Source organism: Sus scrofa, chromosome 8 (assembly GCF_000003025.6).
Source record: "Sus scrofa isolate TJ Tabasco breed Duroc chromosome 8, Sscrofa11.1, whole genome shotgun sequence".
Lineage (NCBI taxonomy): Eukaryota > Metazoa > Chordata > Mammalia > Artiodactyla > Suidae > Sus > Sus scrofa.
The window spans coordinates 523,351-543,139 of record NC_010450.4 but is presented as its reverse complement, the minus strand read 5'-3'; the positions used below and the strand labels follow the sequence as shown (position 1 = coordinate 543,139).

Sequence of the window (19,789 nt, the reverse complement as noted above, 5' to 3'; positions counted from 1 at the left end):
GCCCGGCGGGGCGGGTTCCCTTCTTGAACTCCAGGCGGGGCGGGAAGGTCTCGGCCGGATGGCTCTCCCCCGGCCCTTTGACTCGGCGTCCCAGCGCCGTCTACGCACCGAGCACCCTCAGAAGTGGGGGTCCGGGGTCCGGCGAGGAGCGCGGCTGTGGAGGTGTCTGGGCTCGCGTGGGGCGGCCCCCCCGGAGGCGGTGAGCCCTCCTAGCCATGACCTCTCAAGGCTGTGACCGTGCATGGGAGTCGTGCCAGAAGGTCTGCAAGGCGAGGGTGCCTGTCAGCACTGCTCCATTGGCCGCCTTGCGCAGAGGTCCGGCTGGAGCCTGGCGCGGAGCCGCAGGTCCCGTTGGAGGGGAGAGGTGGAGCGCTTAATCGGATTAGGAAAGCGTCTCCCTAGTGGAACAAGGGCCTGTGCTCTCCCCGCACCTGGCCCGCGGCCCTGGTATCCACGGCGATTCTAGTTTTCAACCACTTCGCATTGTTTTGTTTTGTTTTTTAACATCTTCAGTCAAATTTTATTTTATTTTTCTATTTTAGAGCCGCACTCGCGGCATATGGAGGTTCCCAGGCTAGGGGTCGAATCGGAGCTACAGCTCCCGGCCTACACCCCAGCCACAGCAACGCTGGATCCTTAACCCACTGAGCAAGGCGGGGTGGAACCTGCATCTTCATGGATCCTAGTCAGGTTCGTTAACCGCTGAGCCACGAAGGGAACTCCTCGAATTTTATTTTTTTAAAAAAGCAGCAGATCAGCACTACAAGAACCTAATCTAAATATGCATTTGGGAATGAAGCACGTCTGAGTAGGGAGTGAAACGTTTTTGGAAAAAGCTTTTGCAGAAAACCATCTACTGCATCATCTCTAAACACCCCAGTAATAAATCATTCTGTAGGCTTTTTGCTGCCACTTGACATTCTTATTCCCTTTTATTCCTCTTTAAAATAGAAAGGAAATTAGGTTTCACTAGTTAGGAGAAGATTTTTTTCTTTCTGTCTTTTTGCCTTTTCTAGGACCGCTCCCACGGCAAATGGAGATTCCCAGACTAGGGGGTCTAATTGGAGCTATAGCCGCCAGCCTACGCCAGAGCCACAGCAACGCAGGATCCGAGCTGCGTCTGCAACCTACACCACAGCTCAGGGCAACGCCAGGTCTTTAACCCACGAGCGAGGCCAGGGATCAAACCCGCAACCTCTTGGTTCCTAGTCGGATTCTCTAACCACTGCTCCACAACGGGAACTCCAAGATTTTCAAATTATGCCACACTTCACACTCATTTCTGAAATGGTATTTTTTTAAATGATTAAGTTTAGCATTAAAAAACAGCAACAACCCTAAGGCTACACAGGAAAGCCACTGTCGCAGTGGGAACCCTAGGACCCCCACCTCCACCAGCCCTTGCCCCCATGCCCTGCAGCGTTCTAGCAAAATCCTAGTGCTAACAATCACGCAAGGATGAGAAGCTTCCCGTGCTAAACAAAACAAGTTCCTCCTAGAGATCATATCCACACGAGTGAAAGCTGAGTGCGTCAAGGCAATCAGCACGTTCAGCTTCATGCTAACCCAATTTTGGCCAATTGTGATACGGTAACAGCCAGTTGCGCCACCACCAAAAGCGAATTCATCTGAAAGAAGGGGAGCTGTGACTTGGAACACACCAACAACAGCAGACCACAAGCAAATCCAGAGAACGAGGCGTGGGAACTTGCTGTTACAGGGAAAGTGGGTCTTTGAGCGGGGCCGGGATAACCGACGGGGTCTGTTGGAGGAGCTGGTGGGGGTTGGGGGGACGAGCAAAGACCGGAAGCTGCCGATTGGTTGGGCTGCTGCAGCCTCTGATTGGCCGAGTTTCCGGATGGGGGGAAGGGAAGTTTTCTCCTTCCTCTTGGACGGTAGGTAGAGGTGTCCTCCTGTGAAAGACGTGGCAGAGGCCCCTTCCTGTTTGGGGTGACTGACATGTGCGTTGGGTGTCAGCGCGCCCCCTACAGACTTGTCCTGACTGCAGCCCTAACTGACAGTTCCTTAATTCATTCCACATTTTCCGCTTTTGATCAGGATCTTTCCTTGAAGGTATCACCGATCAAGAGTCAGGATCTCCTCTAGTGGTTTGCTCCAGTTAACTTAGAAACATTAGGGGTTAGCATTTGGATCTTCAGAGGATGCTACTCTAAAGAGTAGGTTTGGAGTTCCTGGGATGGCCCAATGTGTTAACAATGTGACTGCAGCAGCTCAGGTTGCTGCAGAGGTTCAATCCCTGGCAGAGCACAGTGGGTTAAAGGATCTGGCAACGACACAGCTGCGGTGTGGTTGCAGCTGCAGCTCAGATTCAGTTCCCAGCGGGGATTTGAAGATGTGGCCATTTAAAAAAAAAAAAAAAAGGAAAGAAATGAAATGAAAACAAATATAACAATGACAGATGTGAGTCCCACCCTAACAGTAATTACATGTAAATGGATTAAATTTCCTAATCAAAACAAAAAGACTGGCAGAATGGATAAAAACACATGATCCAACCATACTGCAAGAGCTGACTTTATCTTGTGTCTTTTTAGGGCCGCACCCGAGGCATATGAAGGTTCCTAGGCTAGGGGTCGAGTCAGAGCTGCAGGCACTGGCCTACGCCACAGTCACAGCCACCCGGGATCCAAGCCAGGTCCACAGCTCATGGCAATGCTGGATCCTTAACCCACTGAGCAAGGTCAGGGACCAAACCCGAGTTCTCATGGACACTGGTCGGGTTCGTTAACCACTGAGCCATGACGGGAACTCCAAGACCCACTTTTAATCCAAAACTCAAATACATTGAAACCGAAGGGATGGAAAAATATATTCCATGCAAATAATGGTCAAATGAGAGAAGAGGTGGCTATATGAACATTGGAAGAAAATGGGTTTTAAACCAAAAAAGAACATTACGTATTAATAAAAGTTTCCATACAGCAAGAACTAGTGACAAATACAAACTTTTTTTTTTTTGTCTTTTGTCTTTTTGTTGTTGTTGTTGTTGTTGCTATTTCTTGGGCCGCTCCCGCGGCATATGGAGGTTCCCAGGCTAGGGGTTGAATCGGAGCTGTAGCCACCAGCCTACGCCAGAGCCACAGCAACGCAGGATCCGAGCTGTGTCTGCAACCTACACCACAGCTCAGGCAATGCCGGATCGTTAACCCACTGAGCAAGGGCAGGGACCGAACCCGCAACCTCATGGTTCCTAGTCGGATTCGTTAACCACTGCGCCACGACGGGAACTCCGACAATACAAACTTTTACACACCTAACACGGAACATCAAAATATATGAGGCAAAAACTGATAGAATTAAAGGAAGAAACGGGCAGTTCTTTAACAATGGCTGGAACTTCAATACCCCACTCGCAACAATAGCTAGAACTGCCAGACAGGAGGTTAGTAAGGAAACAGAGTAACTCAGTTCGGTCTAACAGACACGCACAGAACACGCCACCACCAACAGCACGCACGTTCTTCCCAAGTGCACTTACGACATTTCCCAGGATCGACCATACGCGACGCCACAAAGTAAGTCTCAATGGATGTAAAAAGCTAGACACCATGAAAAAGAAATCCCTCCAACCGCAGCAGGATGATGTTAGAAATCGAAACACAAGGAACATTGGAACATTCATGAGTTTGTGGACATTCAAGAACCAATGGACCACAGAAGAAAGCAAAAGGGAAATTAGACAACAATTAGAAAGGAAGAAAAAAGAGAACGCAACTTACCAGAACCAGTGACTCACTGAAAGAGATATTCAGGGGAAATGTATAGCCATCAACACTTACATTAAAAAATAAGAAAGATCTCAAGTACACAACCTAACTTTACAACTTAAGGAAGTAGAGAAAGAAGAACAAGATAGACCAAAGCTAGCAGAGGGGAGGAAAAAAAAAGATTAGAGCAGAAATAAATGAAACAGGGAATAGGAAAACAATAGAGAAAATAGGTAAAACCAAAATTTGGTTATTTGGTTTAGGCAGGCTTGTTTTATTTGATCGAAGGCAGGTGGACAAAGAAAAAAAGAGACAAATCAAATTACTAACATCAGAAACAAAAGTGGAAATATTAAAACTAATTCTACAGTAATGAAAAGGATTATAAGAGAGGGCTGTGAACAACTAACTGTACACTAACTAATTAGATAATTTAGATGAAATGGACAAATTCCTGGAAATACAAAACCTACCAGGACTAGATCGTGAGGAAATAGAAAATCTGAATAGGACCAACCAGTAAGGAGAACGAGTCAGTAATAATAATAAATATCTCTCGACAAAGACATTGGACCTGACGGCGTCACCGATGAATTCTACCAAACACTTAAAGAGAACGAATAGCTTTCCTTCTCAAACGTTTCCAAAAAATTGAGGATAGGGGAACACTTCCTAACACATTCTTTGAGGCCAGCATTGCCCTGAACCAAAGCCAAACAAAGACACTACAGGAAAACGACGGACCAATATCCTTTGTGATCCCTGATGCAAAAACTCTCCAGAAAACACTAGCAGGCGGAATTCAGCAGCATATTCACAGGCTTATTACACAGTATGACCAAGTGGGATTTATTCCTACAATGCAAGGATGGTTCAACACGTGAAAAAACAATCACTGTCATATACCACATAACAGCGTGAGGGGAAAAAAGCACGGGATCATCTCAATTAATACAGAAAAAAAATTAAACATTATTTTATGATTTAAAAAGTAAAAAAAAAAAGTAGGGGAAAAAAAAATCTACATCAGCATAATAAAAGCCATGTGTGAGCCACTCCCAGTGCATAGGCTACTCAACGGCGAGAAAATGAAAGCTTTTCCTCTAAGACCAGGAACAAGGTAAGGGGCCCTGCATCCACTCTTGCTGGAGTTCTGGCCAGAACGATTAGGCAAGAAGAAATAAAAGGCATCCACACTGTGAAGGAAGAAGTAAAACTGTCTCTGTTTGCAGATGACATGATCTTATATTAGAAAACCCTAAAGGTCACTCACACACTCACACACACACATACTCTCACACTCACACTCACACACGCACACACACACACACGGCAAAACAAAACACCTGTTAGAACTAATATAGGATTCCAGCCAAGGAGCAGATACAAAGCCAACACACAAAAGTTATCGGCATGTCTATATACGAACAACGTATGATATGGAAAGAAAATGGCAAAACTGATTATATTTGCAATAGCATTGAAAAGAATAAAATACTTTGGAAGTAACCAAGGAGCTGAAAGACTGACTTGTACAAAGAAAACTACAAAATATTACTGAAAAATTACAGACATAAATAAATGAAAACACACTCCAAGTTCATGGACTGAAAGACAATAGTTTTGAAAATTTTATTGGAGCATAGTTGACTTACAGTGTCGTATTAGTTTCAGGTGTAGCGCAAAGTGAATCAATTATAAATATACGTTGGAAGACAATATTTTGAAAATGTCCATAGTCCCCACAAGGAAGTACAGATGCTACTCAATCCCTATAAAATCCCAATGACATTTTTTGTGGAAATAGAAAAACCCATCCTAAAATTCGTATGGAATCTCAAGGGATCCCAAATCATCAAAACAGTCTTGAAAAAGAAGAACGAAACTAGAGGACTCAGCTTTCCTGATCTCAAAGCTCATTACAAATCCACAGTGATCAAAACGGTGTGGTGGTGGCATAGGAACAGACATACAGGCCGATGGAATAGAGTAGAGAGCCCAGAAACAAACCCTCGCAGAGATGATGAGATGATTTTTGACAAGCATGCCAAGACCATTCAATGGGGAAAAATGTCTTTTCAAAAAGTGGTGCTGGGATGGAGTTCCCGTCGTGGCTCAGTGGTTAGCGAGTCTGACTAGGAACCATGAGGTTGCGGGTTCAATCCCTGGCCTCGCTCAGTGGGTTAAGGATCTGGCGTTGCTGTGAGCTGTGGTGTAGTTGCAGACGTGGCTCGGATCCTGCGTTGCTGTGGCTCTGGCGTAGGCCAGTGGCTACAGCTCCGATTCGACCCCTAGCCTGGGAACCTCCACATGCTGTGGGAGCGGCCCAAGAAATGGCAAAAAAAAAAAAAAAAAAAAAAAAAAAAAAAAGAAAAGTGGTGCTGGGAAAACTGGATTTCCACATGCAAAAGGATGAAGTTGGGAGTTCCTATCGTGGCTCAGTGGTTAACGAATCCGACTAGGAACCAGGAGGTGGCGGGTTTGTTCGCTGGCCTCGATCCCAGTGGGTTAAGGATCTGGAGTTGCTGTGAGCTGTGGTGTAAGTTGCAAACAAGGCTCGGATCCCACGTTGCTGGGGCTCTGGCATAGGCTGGCAGCTACAGCTCTAATTAGACCCCTAGCCTGAGAACCTCCATATGGCACAGGTGCAGCCCTAAAAAAAATTAAAAAAATAAATAAATAAAAAGAATGAAGTTGGGTGCTTATTACACGCCATATACAAAAGTTAGTTTGAGAATGGATCAAAGACTTGAATACAAGACCTAAAACTATAAAACTCTTAGAAGAAACACAGGGTAAAAAATTTATAACTTTGGATTTGGCAGTAAATTTTGGGGTATGACACCAAAGGCACAGGAAACAAAAAAGGAAATAGAAAATTTTGACTTCATTAAAAATTTTTTTAAAATTGTACATCAAAAGACACTACCAACCAAGAAAAAGGCAACCCACAGAATGGGAGAAAATATTTGCAGATCGCTCATCTGATAAGGGATTCATACGTAGAATATACGCGAACCCCTAAAGCTCAAGAATAAAAAAATGAACAGCCTAACTCAAAAATGGACAAAGGACTTGAATAGATATTTTTTTCAAAGATATACGAATGACCAATAGGCCATGAAAAGGTGCTCAACATCAGTAACCCAAAAAAATAGCATAATGCAAATCAAAGCCCCAGTGAGATGCCACCCCGCACCTGTCAGGGCTGCCACGGTTAAAAAAACCAAAGCAAGCAGTGCTGGTGAGGACGTGGAGAAACTGGAACCTCCGTGCACCGTGGGTGGGAAAATAAATAAAAGGCATCCACATTGTGAAGGGAGAAGTAAAACTGGTGCAGCCTCTGCGAAAACAGTATGGAAATGACTCAGGGTTAAAAATAGAATTACCATACGATCCAGCAATTCCACTTCTGGGCGTACACCCAAAATATTGAAAGTAGGGTCTCAAAGAGATATTTTTACACGCGTGGTCATAGGAGCTTTGTTCCCTGTAACTAGAGCGTGGAAGCAGCCCAAGTGTCCACCAACGCGTCAGTGGAGAAGCAGCACGTGCCGTGAATCTCCAGGGCGCGGCGCCGAGTGAAATAAGCAGCCCGAAAGGGACAAATGCGGTGTGAGGAGGTCCCGAGAGCAGGGCGATTCATGGACAAAAATTAGACGGAGGCGCCAGGGCTCGGGGAGGAGAAGCGCGGCCGCGGAACCGGGAGAGGGTTTCCCTTTGGCAGGACGGAGCGTTCCGCGGTCACGCGGGTGGGCTGCATACCGCTGAGCTGTGCCCTAGAAGATGCCGAAGAGGCTAAGTCTCAAGGGTCCTTTATCACGATGAAAAGGCACAGTTTTAAAAGAACTGAGGTGAATAAAGGCAGCACTGAAATCTGTCCCCCGAATCTCAAACAACAGAACCCAAGGCAACACGTGGCCGCGGCGGGAGGTGCACCCTGGAGGTGCAGGAAGCAGCCGCGTGAGGACTGGGGTGCACGGTTGCGGCCCCGCTCAGACAAGGTGCTGTCTCATCAAGGAGTGGGGCTGCGGAGGGCAGCGTCCCTCAAGTTCACGGCGGCAGCTCAGACCCCACTGCCTGGGGTCCTTCCAGATGTTGTTCGGTTCATCTCACAGCAAGTGCGCGAGTCTGAGCTGGATGCTCACCTGTGTGCATCAACTCACGCGCCCACCTCTCCAGGCAGATCGGGGACACCGCCTGCAGCCTGGAAGGCTCCTTGCTGGTCTGTACCCCCAAGGCCGCCCTCTTCCTGACCTCTCACCCATAAATCAGCCTCCTTAAGCCTCATGGGTGTGAAACCGGCAGCCTGCGCTTGTGTTCCATGTGGTGCTGTGCAGGCCCTTGCAGGCCCTTGCACCTGAGCTCGCTCCATCCTCTTCCTCTCTCTCTCTCTCTCTTTAAAGGGCTGCATCCACTGCAAAAGGACGTTCCCACGCCGGGGATGGACTCTGACTGGCGCGGGATACTTTAGCTGATGCCTCCGCAGAAAGAGCCGCTGTGCGTGGACTCTTTTTCGTTGCTGTTTTTCTTTTTACAGCCTCATCTGAAGTATGTGGAAGTTCCTGGGCTAGGGGTGGAACTGGAGCTACAGGTGCCGGCCCAGCCACAGCCACGGCGACACCGCATCCCAGCCGGGCGCCCTTTGCCCCAGCTTGTGCAACGCCAGGTCCTTCACCTGCGGAGCGAGGCCAGGGATCAAACCCACATCCTCGGGGAGGCTGCGTCAGGTTCTTGATCTGATGCCCCACACCGGAACCCCTGGCTCCATGCTCTTCCCGGGCACGTGTCCCTCCTGCTCCCTCCGAGTACCTCCACATACGGGAGGCAGGGTGTCAACACAGGATTTGGGGGCAGGAGGGCTCAGCTCACTGCCCAGAGGTCTGCGCGTCTCAGAAGCCGTGTGTCCCACAGTTGGGCTCGTTCCCGCTGGGTGGTCTCATCTTTGGAGACGACACGGCCTTTGAATATTCCTTGGTCCTTCATGAGTGATCTTTATTCATATAAAAGACTTGCTCACGTTATGTCCCTTGCTGGAAAGGTGACTCATGCCCCACGCCCAGCTTCCGGAACCACGCTGGGCACTGTGGCTCCGTGGCTGGTGGCCAGTGTTCTGGCAGGTCAGCCCTGTGGCGAAGGTCACCTCTGAGGCCCTGTGGCTGCAGGACCCCCTTCCTAGCAAAAGCTTTCTGCTCCGTCTGTTATGACCCCGCCCCCAGACGCGAGCCCACATCCTCCCCCTGTCGCCTTGGCACACGCAGAGCTGTCGCTGTCGGGGGAGCAGGCTTGGAGGCCGATGTCCTGGGATGAAGCTTCTGAGAGCTCTTCCCTGGGGCAGGCCGGGGTTGCGGAGGGGGCACCAGCAGGGCCCGGCACTCCCGCCTTCCCCGGAGGCGCCCCTGACTCAGGCGCCCAGCAAATTGGAAGTAGGTTCTGGAACGTGTAGCTTCAGCAAAAGTGTAATAAAGATGGAAACTCTGGGTCACACGCAAGGGCTGGGCAAGTGGAAGTGTCCCTGGCGGGGAGGCTGGCCCATCCTGTGTGGCCTCCCTGGGTCAGCACAGAGAATGGTGACGTCACAGGGGACAAAGGAGGCCACGCACACGTGCCGATCCCTCTGGAATCAAGGTCAGGTTGAAAAGCCTCCCGTCTTTGCTAATCCGCACGTCATGAGCTGGCAGGTTGCAGCCGGCTCAATGGAGAGGCCAGCGGCCCACGGCTGCCACTGTGTCCCCCCGCCACCTCTTCCCTGCCTCCGTGTGGCACGGGCTGACCCGAGGGCCCAGTGCTGGTGGCCTGGCCTCGCCGGGGCTCAGCCGTCCCAGCTCCAGGTCATGGACCGTCTCCCTGGGGGCGACTTATCTCAGCCCCCAGCCCCGGTGTGGGGGTGGGGCATGAGAGGGACCTTGTCTGTGTTCACGAGAAGCTCTCGGGACAGGGCCTGTGGGGACACATGGGCTGAAGAGGTTTTAAAACCACGTGCGCCTTTGTGTATTTCACTATGACAATATGTGTGCTTTGTATGCGCGTGGCTCTCTGGCGCTTCCTTTCAGATGATGCAAACTGTCTCCCTGTGTTTTCTGGATGGTGGACCTGTGGGAGCGGGGGACACGTGGGGGGGCACGCAGCGAGTTGGAGGCGGGACTCGGTGCTCTCCTTTGCCTCTGGGAAACTCCTGCGCGCCCGCTGGCCCCTGCTCTGGTTCAGCAGCTCACTGGATCGATGCACAGAAAAGTGTGTTCGCATGGACTTGTTTCTGACGAAGGACAGCCCAGGAGCAGCCAGGAGGAAGGGCCGTCCCCTGCCCGAGCCCCCTCGTGTTCACCAGCCCAGGGCCCCCCGACATCATTATTCCAGAGCTTAACCCCATCTGCAGCCCCCACTCCCGCCCCAGCGGGTTCCCAGCCCTGGCCACTTGGCCCTTCTGGTGACCGGCCCCTCCCTGACGCTGTCAAGTGTGCCTGAAAGGGCTGGGCAGCGATATCAGCAGACACTCTTGTCACCCAAGAAATCGCCGGAGATCCAGGAGCAAAGACCAGCAGTGTTTCTGTGGTTGCACAGCGCCCAGCCTCGGCCAGTTCCCCTCCAGTCAAATTCCAGAGTCTCGGGCTTCCAAGTCGACACGCATCCGCTATGCCAGGGGTTGGGATGGGGGTCACGCATGGGTTCTGAGAAGCCCCCCCAGGCAAGTCAGGGGAGCCCAGAGAAGAGGGGCTGGTGGCTCCCAGACAGGTCACCGGGAGGGCATCTCCTGGTCCCGGGTCGGAGGGTCGGGGCCTGTCGCAGGGTGGGGACCCCTCTTTCATCTCAACTGCCCACCGGACATAGACACCCCACCAGAGCTCAGGGACGGCTGCCCAGGTCAGTGCCTGACTAGGCTGGCCCTGCAGTTGTTTTGATCTGCATTTTGAGCTCGTTGGAGGTGGCCAGCACCTGCCAATCCTGTTTTTAAAATTGATTCTTGGAAAAACATATGCCCCACCCAGAGGACGAAGACTTTACACGTAGTTGCTGGCTTACTGGCTAGAAAATAGCATTATTTTGTCCCCCACCCCAAAGTATTGGGTAATACAAACTCAGTGTCAACAATTAGCTGCAGAGATCGAATCTGCCAAACCACATAATCATTATTTTCACAACACCTGCTCAGAAACTCTCGAAGGAAGCAGCTCGCAGCGGCTGCAAGGCTGGAAGGCCCGGAGTGCTGCCTGGTGGCGGGGGCCTCACCTGTCCTGAGCGGGGCTCAAACGAGGGCTGGATGTCTGAGAGTTCCGTCAGGGCTGGAGCGTATGGACGTTCCTTCTGGAAGGCGCAATGAGCCTGAAAATAAGAAGGCTGGGACGCAGGACAGAGCTAGGACCTGGCTTGGGTGGCCACTGTCGTCCACAGAGGTGCAGCCCTGCAGGGACTTGCTGGCCGAGGAAAGAGGGACGGGCAGAGGGATGGGCTGCGTGCCCAGGTCCGCAAAGTCCTGTAGCTCCGGCTGGAAGAGTCTGGCGTCTGTGTGCACGCGTGTGCATGCGTGTGGTGCACCTGCGTGTATGTGCGTGGGCTCCTCCTCCTCTTCCGTTTGAAGCCCCCTGAAAGGGCGCCGTCGGTGTCACAGAAGATTTTCCCAAAGACACCGCCCCCCCACCCCCCGGTTTACTTTTGGAGGCTGGTGTTGGGAAGGAGAACACGGCAACCTGGCCAGAGAGGGACCCACCTGTGACACGAAGCCGCCGATGCAGGGAAGGAGTGTTCTTCTTTGCGGTCGTTCTAGTGGGATGAGCCCACTCTGTCCTTGGGTCTCAACAGTGGAGCCCGGCACACGATCCAGGAGCTCCCAGGAGAGGGGCTAAGACCGCCCAGCCAGCAGGGCATCGGGAGAAGAAACAGGACCCGAGACTTTCTTGAACACGTTGCACCCGAACCAGGAGAAAAAGGGTACTTCCACCTGGAAATGGCAACGCCTCTCTCTGGAGTCAAAGAGGAGCCAGAAGCTGAGTGCAGGATTTCTAGAGAACAGAACAGCAGAGTGAAATTCACAGCTTAAAAAGTTGCACGGGAGCTGCTGCTGTGCTGCAATGGGATTGGTGTTATCTTGGGAGCGCTGGACACAGCGCTTGAGCCCCAGCCCAGCGGGGGGGTTAGGGATAAGGCATTGCTCAGATCTGACCTTTGGCCCAGGAACTCCATGTGCCTCATGGCAAAAAAAAAAAAAAAAGAAGTTGCATCAATTTCAAAACCACAATGAGATATCACCTCACACTTGTCAGTATGTCTGTCATCAAAAAGGCGAGTGGAGTTCCCATTGTGGTGCAGCAGAAATGAATCCAACTAGTAAAAATGAGGTTGCAGGTTCGATCCCTGGCCTTGCTCAGTGAGTTCAGGATCCGGCGTTGCTGTGAGCTCTGGTGTAGGTCACAGACTCAGCTCAGATCAGGTGTTGCTATAGCTCCAATTCGACCCCTAGCCTGGGAACCTCCACATGCTGCAGGTGTGGCCCTAAAATGCAAAACAAACACACACACACAAAAAAAAAACCCAAAAACAAAACACAGCAGGAGATTTGTCGTGGCTCAGCGGTAACAAACCTGACTAGTATCCTTGAGGATGTAGGTTCGATCCCTGGCCTTGCTCAGTGGGTTAAGGATCTGGCATTGCTGTGTTGCTGTGAGCTGTGGTGTAGGTCGCAGATGTGGCTCAGGTCAGCTGTGGCTGTGGCTGTGGCTGTGGCACAGGCTGGCAGCTGCAGCTCCAATTTGACCGCTAGCCTGGGAACTTCCATATGCCGTGGGTGCGGCCCTACAACAAAAATGAAAACAAATAACAAGCGTTTGCAAGGATGTGGAGGAAAAGGAACCCTCTGACACTGCTGGTGGGAATGTAAATTGGTGCAGCCACTGTGGAAAACAGGACGGAGGTTCCTCAAAAAACTAAACAGAGAAAAAACTACCATACGATCCCGCCATCCACTCCAGGGCAGGCATCTGAAAAAAATAAGACATTCATTCAAGAAGATACATGAACCCCAATGTTCACAGCAGCACCGTTTGCAATAGGCAAGACGTGGAAGCAGCCTAAATGTCCATCAGCAGATGACTTGGTAAAGAAGAGGCGGCACAGACACACGACGGAATACTCCTGGGCCATAGAAAAGCATGACATTTCGCCATGTACAACAACATGGATGGATTTGGAGGCAGCAGGCCGTAAGTCCGAGAAAGACAAACACTGTGTGATGTCCCTTACATGTGACATCTGAAACATACAACAAAGTAGTGAATAAAACCGAGGAGGCGCAGACTCCCAGAGGTCGAGAATGACCCAGCGGTGACGGTGGGGAGAAGCAGGCGAGGGCGGGGAACAGGCAGGTGATGGGGCCGTGGGAAATCGGAGTGGGAAACTCTGAAACTGCAAAGCACTATAGAGTGCAAAAAATCATTCATTCAATAAATTTAAATGTTGCCTTAATTACAAACGAAAGCAAGAGATAATAACCTGCACTATTTCTTAAACTTACGGAGATAAAAGAGGAAGCAGAAGGAAGGAAGGCTCGAAAATCTTAGCGTGCTAGAAACAAAATACCAATGCACAATATGGTTGTTGAAAAAATGAGAGAATCCCACTCGCTGACCTAATGTTTGTTTCACGCGAGATGACGGAGGTACAGAAAGTGGGAAATGACAAGGAGGAAACCTCCAAGAAATAAAAGGAATTACAGGCAGCAGAAAAGGGCAGAGGTTTCTGGAAATAAGCAGAGCCCTCGCCTGCACCGGGCCAGAGCTCGGTGGGGACAGCGGTGGCCCCAGCAGGCCTTCAAATCGTGGGCTGAGTGAGGTCTTGTCGCATCCCTCCGCCCCCGACCAGAAGAAGGCGACGATCTAACGGAACTGCTCCGTGTCCAGGTGTTCCCGCAATGTTCCTTCTATTTTGTTCTTGAGCAGGAATATATACATTTTCTATACAGCAAACGGTCCCAGGGTTGCTGGCCCTGGCAGTTTTGCAAACACCTCGATATTCCCGTCACCCCTCCGACCATGCTGAACCCTCACCTCCCAAAGTCCCTGTGTCTCAGCTGAAACGAATCTGACTCGTAACCATGAGATTGTGGGTTCGATCTCTGGCCTCGCTCAGTGGGTTAAGGATCTGGCGTAGGCCGGTGGCTGCAACTCGGCTTCCACCTGGGAACCTCAGTATGCCGTGGGTGTAGCCCTAAAAAAAAAAAAAAATCAGCAATTCCCCTCTGGATATTTATCTGAAGAAAAAGAAAACACTAATTCGAATGGATATATTCACCCGTGTCTTCATTGCAGCATTATTTGCAGTAGCCAAGATAGGGAAACAACCTAAGTGCCCATCAATAGAGGACTGGGGAAAGAAAATGTGATGTACACACACACACACACACACACACACGGGAATATTACTCAGCCATAAAAAGGAAATCCTGCGTTCGCAACAACATGGATAAACCTTGAGGACACTGAGAAATAAGCCAGACAAAGATAAACACGGTGTGACCTCATTTATATGTAGAATCTAAAACAGCAAATTTATCAAAACAGAACAGATTGGTGGTTGCCAGCAGCAGGAGTGGTGGAGGGGGAGGAAGTGAGAAAAAATAGTCCAAAAAATGTAATTTTAATGGCTTCCAGCCGTTGATTCTTTCTTTCATGGACAGTGCCTTTATTTCTTCTCTTCCCGATTACTTTTCTGGATGACATCGATAGCAACTATTCCTTCCTACCTGCTCAGTAACTGCTGAATCTGTGGACACGGGTGCCCTTTGATCCAGTGGACACACTTTTTAGGCTCTTTCTGAAGCAGCACCCCCAGGTTCATGGAGAATTGTAGACTAGAGCCCTGACGGCAGTCACCTGTCACAGTGGTCGATTCAGCCTCATCCACCCATGCGAAGGGGGCGTCCAGACTGGGGAGGGGTGTTCAGGAAAGAAATATGGTGAAAATACAGGTATTGGCACAAAAACTGTCCAAAATGTATTCCTAGTGGGCAAAGGTGCCTGTCCTTCTGCCCAGTGTGTGCAGGGGCTGAATGCTGGCCCCAAAGGCAATGTCCAACCTGAATCCCCAGGCCTGGGAACCAAACCTTGTTTGGAAATAGGGTCTTTGCAGAGAGCATGAAGTGAAGGCCTGAGAAGAGGTCGCCCCAGACAAGGCAGGCCCTGACAAGTATCCTCTGAGGAGAGGGGAGAGGAGAGACAGGGGAGGGGGCCGGCAGGTGGGGTTGGCGGCAGGTGGGGGGGTGGACTCTTTCCTCAAAGCTGCCACACCCACCACACCCTGGCTTAGAACTTCCGGCCTCCAGAACTGAGAGAAAAATTTCTGTTACTTTAAGCCACCAATTTTGTGGTGCTGTCACCACAGTCCCAGCAAAGTGTAAAACCATTTATTTTCAAAATAAGCAATGACGATTTACCAGATTGGCGTCTGTACAAGTTTATCTGGAGGTGGGGCTTTGGTGATTCCTTCCATTCTAATTTGTGCATTTCTGTAAAGTCTGAGTTTTCAGTAACTTTGTTTTCTGTTAATAGGAAAATGCAACCAAAATATCAAATGTCTGTAACCGGCTGCAGGAGTGACCGAGGCACCAGACCATGGTGCCTTGATGGGGGTGGGGGGCGGCGGGCAGGATGCGGCGGGGTCGCCCAGGTGGCCACGTGAGCAAGCAGGTGGGAGAGCGAGCGGGTCGCACCCGCCTGCGCAGTTCGCGGCGCCCGCTGGAGGCGAGGGGCTGAGCCCGGGAGGCTGGCTTGGCTGCAGGGACGCCCTGCAGTGCCCGCAAGGCCGGCTGGGGCGGTGACGGAAAGGACGCACCTTTCAGAAGCTCGGGCTCAGAGGAGAGGAGTCGCCCATTTGGCTGCCGGGAGAGACTGCGTGGGGCGCTGCTTCCGGGGAGGCGGCCCCCGAGAGCAGGTGGGGGCGGGGCTGAGCGTGCGCTGGGGGCGGAGCCTGATGGGGAGAAGGGCGAGTCGGGGCCGGGGGCGGGGCCGGGGCGGGGCGGGGCGGGGCTGGGGCGGGGCTGAGGGACGGGCGGAACGCGGGGCTGAGCGGCTGGGCGGTGGCGGTGGCGCGAGAGGCGTCCGTTGCCTTGGCAGGGACCTGGGCTTCTCCCACCCAGGCTCTCGGCTGTGGCAGGTGGGCCCTGGGGCGGGGCAGCCCCGGTCCCCGGTGACCTTTGTCTTTGATGACAGGCCTGGGAAGCCTCCTCCCCAGCAGGGCTGGCGGGGGTGGGGGGGCGCGCTCTCAGACCCGAGGCGGTGGAGCGAGCCCGGCGGGCTGGGCCTTGCGGTCCCCCTTCTCCGTGAGGCTATTCGTCTTCCGCGGTCCTGCACAGCCTCTGAGGAGCGCGGGGGGGCGGGGGCCGCTGAGGGCGTGTTCCCCCCAGAAACATGCTACTTCCCCAGGGCCAGGACGAATCTGACTTCCATCAGGAGGGGCTTCCACCCTGCTGAGGGCCACCAAAATGCCGGCGTCCCTGGATGCCCTTCGACGCGGCCTGATGTTTCTTATGGTGACTCAACTCCTCTACATCAACCACAAGAAGGATGTTTCCTGAGGCTACAGTTCTTAGAAAAATCCTTTTTAGAAATGGTAGGAGGAGAGTTCCCGTTGTGCTCGGTAGTGTAGAATCCAACTAGTATCCATGAGAACTCCGGTTCAGTCCCTGGCCTCAGCGGGTTAAGGATCTGTCGTTGCGGTGAGCTGTGGTGTAGGTCAAAGACACAGTCGGGATCCCACGTTGCTGTGGCTGTGGTGTAGGCTGGCAGCTGCAGCTCTGATTTGAGCCCTTGCCTGGGAACCTCCGTATGCTGCAGGTGCAGCCCTAAAAGACACACACACACACACACACACACACACACACACACACACACACACACACAGGATGTGGGGGGCGAAGGGGAAGACTTCCTCTTCCCTTTGGGACAGAGCCCACGGAGACAAAGAGCCAGAAAACAGGACTAAGTCTCTGAAGTGCCTCGGGCCAGGCCGGGGTGAGTCAGCTCAGGATGGAGGTCTGGCTGCAGAGGTCCCCCAGGTCTGTCTGGGCTGGAGCCGGCTGGCCTCCGGTGCTGGTGACTGGGCAGCCTCCCTTTCCGCTGCAGAATGCATGGCTTGCTCGGGGCCCAGGAGGCGCATTCCAATGGCCCGCAGGATGGGCTGTGAACCTGACAGGGCGCTGGCCTCCGAGCACATGCCTCAGGTGCGAAGGGGTGAGCAGGGCTGGTGCCCTCAGCCCGGCCACAAGAGCTTTCTTGCTCTGTGCCTGGCCCACACTGGCAGCCCTGGAGTACCCCCCGAGTGACTGGGAATGGTGGCCGGGGTTTGGAGCGCACAGCCTGAACCCCAGGAAGCCACCCCTGCCCCCCCCCACACTGGGGGGGGGCAGGAGGCCAGGTGTGCACTGGTCCTTCCCTGAGGGGGTGGCCTCCGGCGGCCCCGCCGCCTCTCACAGCTTCTCTGCTGTGATAGGTCTGTCTCCATCCCTAAGTCACCTGCTGTGAACTGGGCTGTGTCCTCCCAGAGCTCCAACACTGGGGCTCGCCCCAGGGACCTGGTGATGTGAGCCTCTGCAGATGATCCGGGTGAGGCCTTCAAGGTGGGCCCTGATCCAGTGCGGCTGGTGTCCTTCGAAGGGGACACGTGGGCACAGATGCACAGGGAGATGTCGGGAAGAGGAAGGCAGGGCAGGGCTGATGCATCCACAAGCCCAAGAGCCCCAGAGAGGCTGGCACCGCCAGAGCCTAGGAGAGCCTGCAGCGGCCCCTCTCAGCCCCTATCCCCAGAGGAAACCAGCCCTGCTGACATCTGGGTCTCAGGCCTTGGCCCCAGAGCTGGGTTCTAAGCCTCGCAGTTGGCAGTACTTGCTTCTGGATGCCCAAGAAGGCTGGCGCATGCTCCGTGGAGAAACCGGTCTGGTGTTCTGTGCGGGGTCAGCCTGGTTTGGCAGCAGGGGCAACTCCCAATGCCCACCTTTGTCCTAAGGGGAGGCTCTCTGGCTGCACCGTGTCATGATGTCAGCAGCAAACACACAGCTGTCTGAGTGGCTGCTGTTCTGTGACGTCGGTAGTGAGTTCACGGCCGTGCTGGTGGCCTCAGGTCCCCCCACACCCTGGCTCCTGCTCTGAGGGCGGTTTTCAGTCCTTTGCGCCATCTGGGCCGCAGGGGGCAGTGTCTGTGCTCCTCTCGCCTTGTGGGCATCCCCCCAACAGGCCACAGAGTAAGCGTGGGGGCTACCAGCAGCCACTCGGAGGATCCGGGACCCAGCTGGGAGCTGGACCCTGAGTGCGACCCTGCTAGCCCGACTCTCACCGCCCCAGGGGCCGATGTAGACACTGACCTCCTGAAACCGTGGCCTCCTCTCCCAGAGCAAATACCGCGGGCCCCTGGGGAAGCTGCTGCTGCATCCCCTGACGTGCCTCCTTCCTCCGGCAGCATGGCCCTGGTCCGAGCTGGGTCTAGTTCAAGACCGGGGCTTGTTCCCGGCGTGCAGCCCTCAGCCCCTCTGATGGCCTAGGCTCTACCCTGTGGCATTGGTCCGGTTACCCCTCAGTCAGCTTCCCATCCTGCTCCTTGGGCTCTGATGTTAGAGCAAGGTCACCCCCGCTGCTCTGGCCACCGTGCCTCTCCGCGCCTAGTCCAGGAGGTGCCTCCTGTCACTTCCAGGGAGCGGATGTGGCCTGGGGCTTTCCAACACTGGGAGACCCCCCTCCGCAGGCCCAGCCGCCAGCCTCCGCCGCCTCCACCATCTCCCGTGCAGCGCTGGCATTTCTGCTGCTGCTGTGCGACGTCCCTTCTTTCACGCGTTCAAACGTCCTCATCCGATCTTCTTGGGCTGCACGTCTGCCGGAGGCTCTCCACCCACCCCTGGGCCTGAGTCGGGCAGGAAGGTGGCAGCCTGTCTCATCCTGGCGCCTCCAGGGCAGCTAGAGCAGCAGCCCCCCCCCCCCCCGCCCCCAATGTCTTAGTCCTCAGGGTGGCCACAGCGTCGGACTGCCTCCCAGGGCTCCAGCAGGGCTTCTGCTCAGAGTTCTGGGCCATCGTGATGTCAAGGTGAGTCAGAGATGCCAGGAGTCCTCCCTGTGGCCCTGTCCCCAGGCGGGCTCACCCCATCCTCAGGGTGGCCACAGCGTCTGACTGCCTCCCAGGGCTCCAGCAGGGCTTCTGCTCAGAGTTCTGGGCCATCGTGATGTCAAGGCGAGTCAGAGATGCCCGGACTCCTCCCTGTGGCCCTGTCCCCAGGCGGGCTCACCCCATCCTCAGGGTGGCCACAGCGTCTGACTGCCTCCCAGGGCTCCAGCAGGGCTTCTGCTCAGAGTTCTGGGCCATCGTGATGTCAAGGCGAGTCAGAGATGCCAGGAGTCCTCCCTGTGGCCCTGTCCCCAGGCGGGCTCACCCCATCCCCGTGTGGATGGGACTCCGCAGGGCAGGCGGAAGAGGCTGCTTATGACCCGCATCGGGACACGCTGGGCTGTGAGCACCGGGCGGGAGCAGAGCTGCGTGCCACGGGCCCCTCCCGCCTCTGGGTGCCGCTGCCAGGAAGGGACGGCGAGGGTGTGCTGGGCGAGCGGGCGGGCACCCCAGCTCAGAGCACAGGGTGGGGACGCAGCCCTTGGGATGGCAGCGCCTTCCAGCCCGGCTGTGGTTTAGTGACTGAATAGCATGCGCTGGGTCTGCTCACACCCAGCTCACACTCGAACCAAACTGTTTCCAATCCTGAAGACGATACAGAAGAGGGTCGCCGAACCCATAACTATGTATCTTCAAGAAGTGAAAACAGGGATTTGTGTAATAATTCCCTGTGATATAAATGCTAATAAATTCACTGGGGATAAGAAGATTCCAGCAGGGGCCACAGACACCAGAGTGGAAATCATTCTTCCCGAAGAGGGGCTCTCAGGAGACCACAGCCTGGGGGAAGCCTCGGTCCCGTCCACCCTGCCAGCCCTGCTGTCTGGGGATGCCTGGTAAGCCCTGGGGCCAGCACAGTCCTTCCAGGTGGCCATAACCCTAACTCTAAGCTTAATTTTGCAGCTGATCACAAAACACCAGATCTG

General features: G+C 53.5%; 1 long non-coding RNA gene across 3 annotated transcripts; it reads right to left on the bottom strand.

Moving 5' to 3' along the window:
* LOC110262038 lies at positions 7,087–15,651 on the bottom strand. Of its 3 annotated transcripts, XR_002346521.1 has the most exons (5): positions 15,549–15,651; positions 15,151–15,255; positions 14,461–14,643; positions 11,434–11,725; positions 7,087–11,308 (listed from the first exon to the last, which is right to left on the bottom strand). It is a non-coding gene; the product is annotated as an uncharacterized LOC110262038 (long non-coding RNA). The 3 variants fall into 3 exon arrangements; XR_002346520.1 differs by having other exon boundaries at positions 14,461–15,255; XR_002346519.1 differs by having other exon boundaries at positions 14,461–15,651.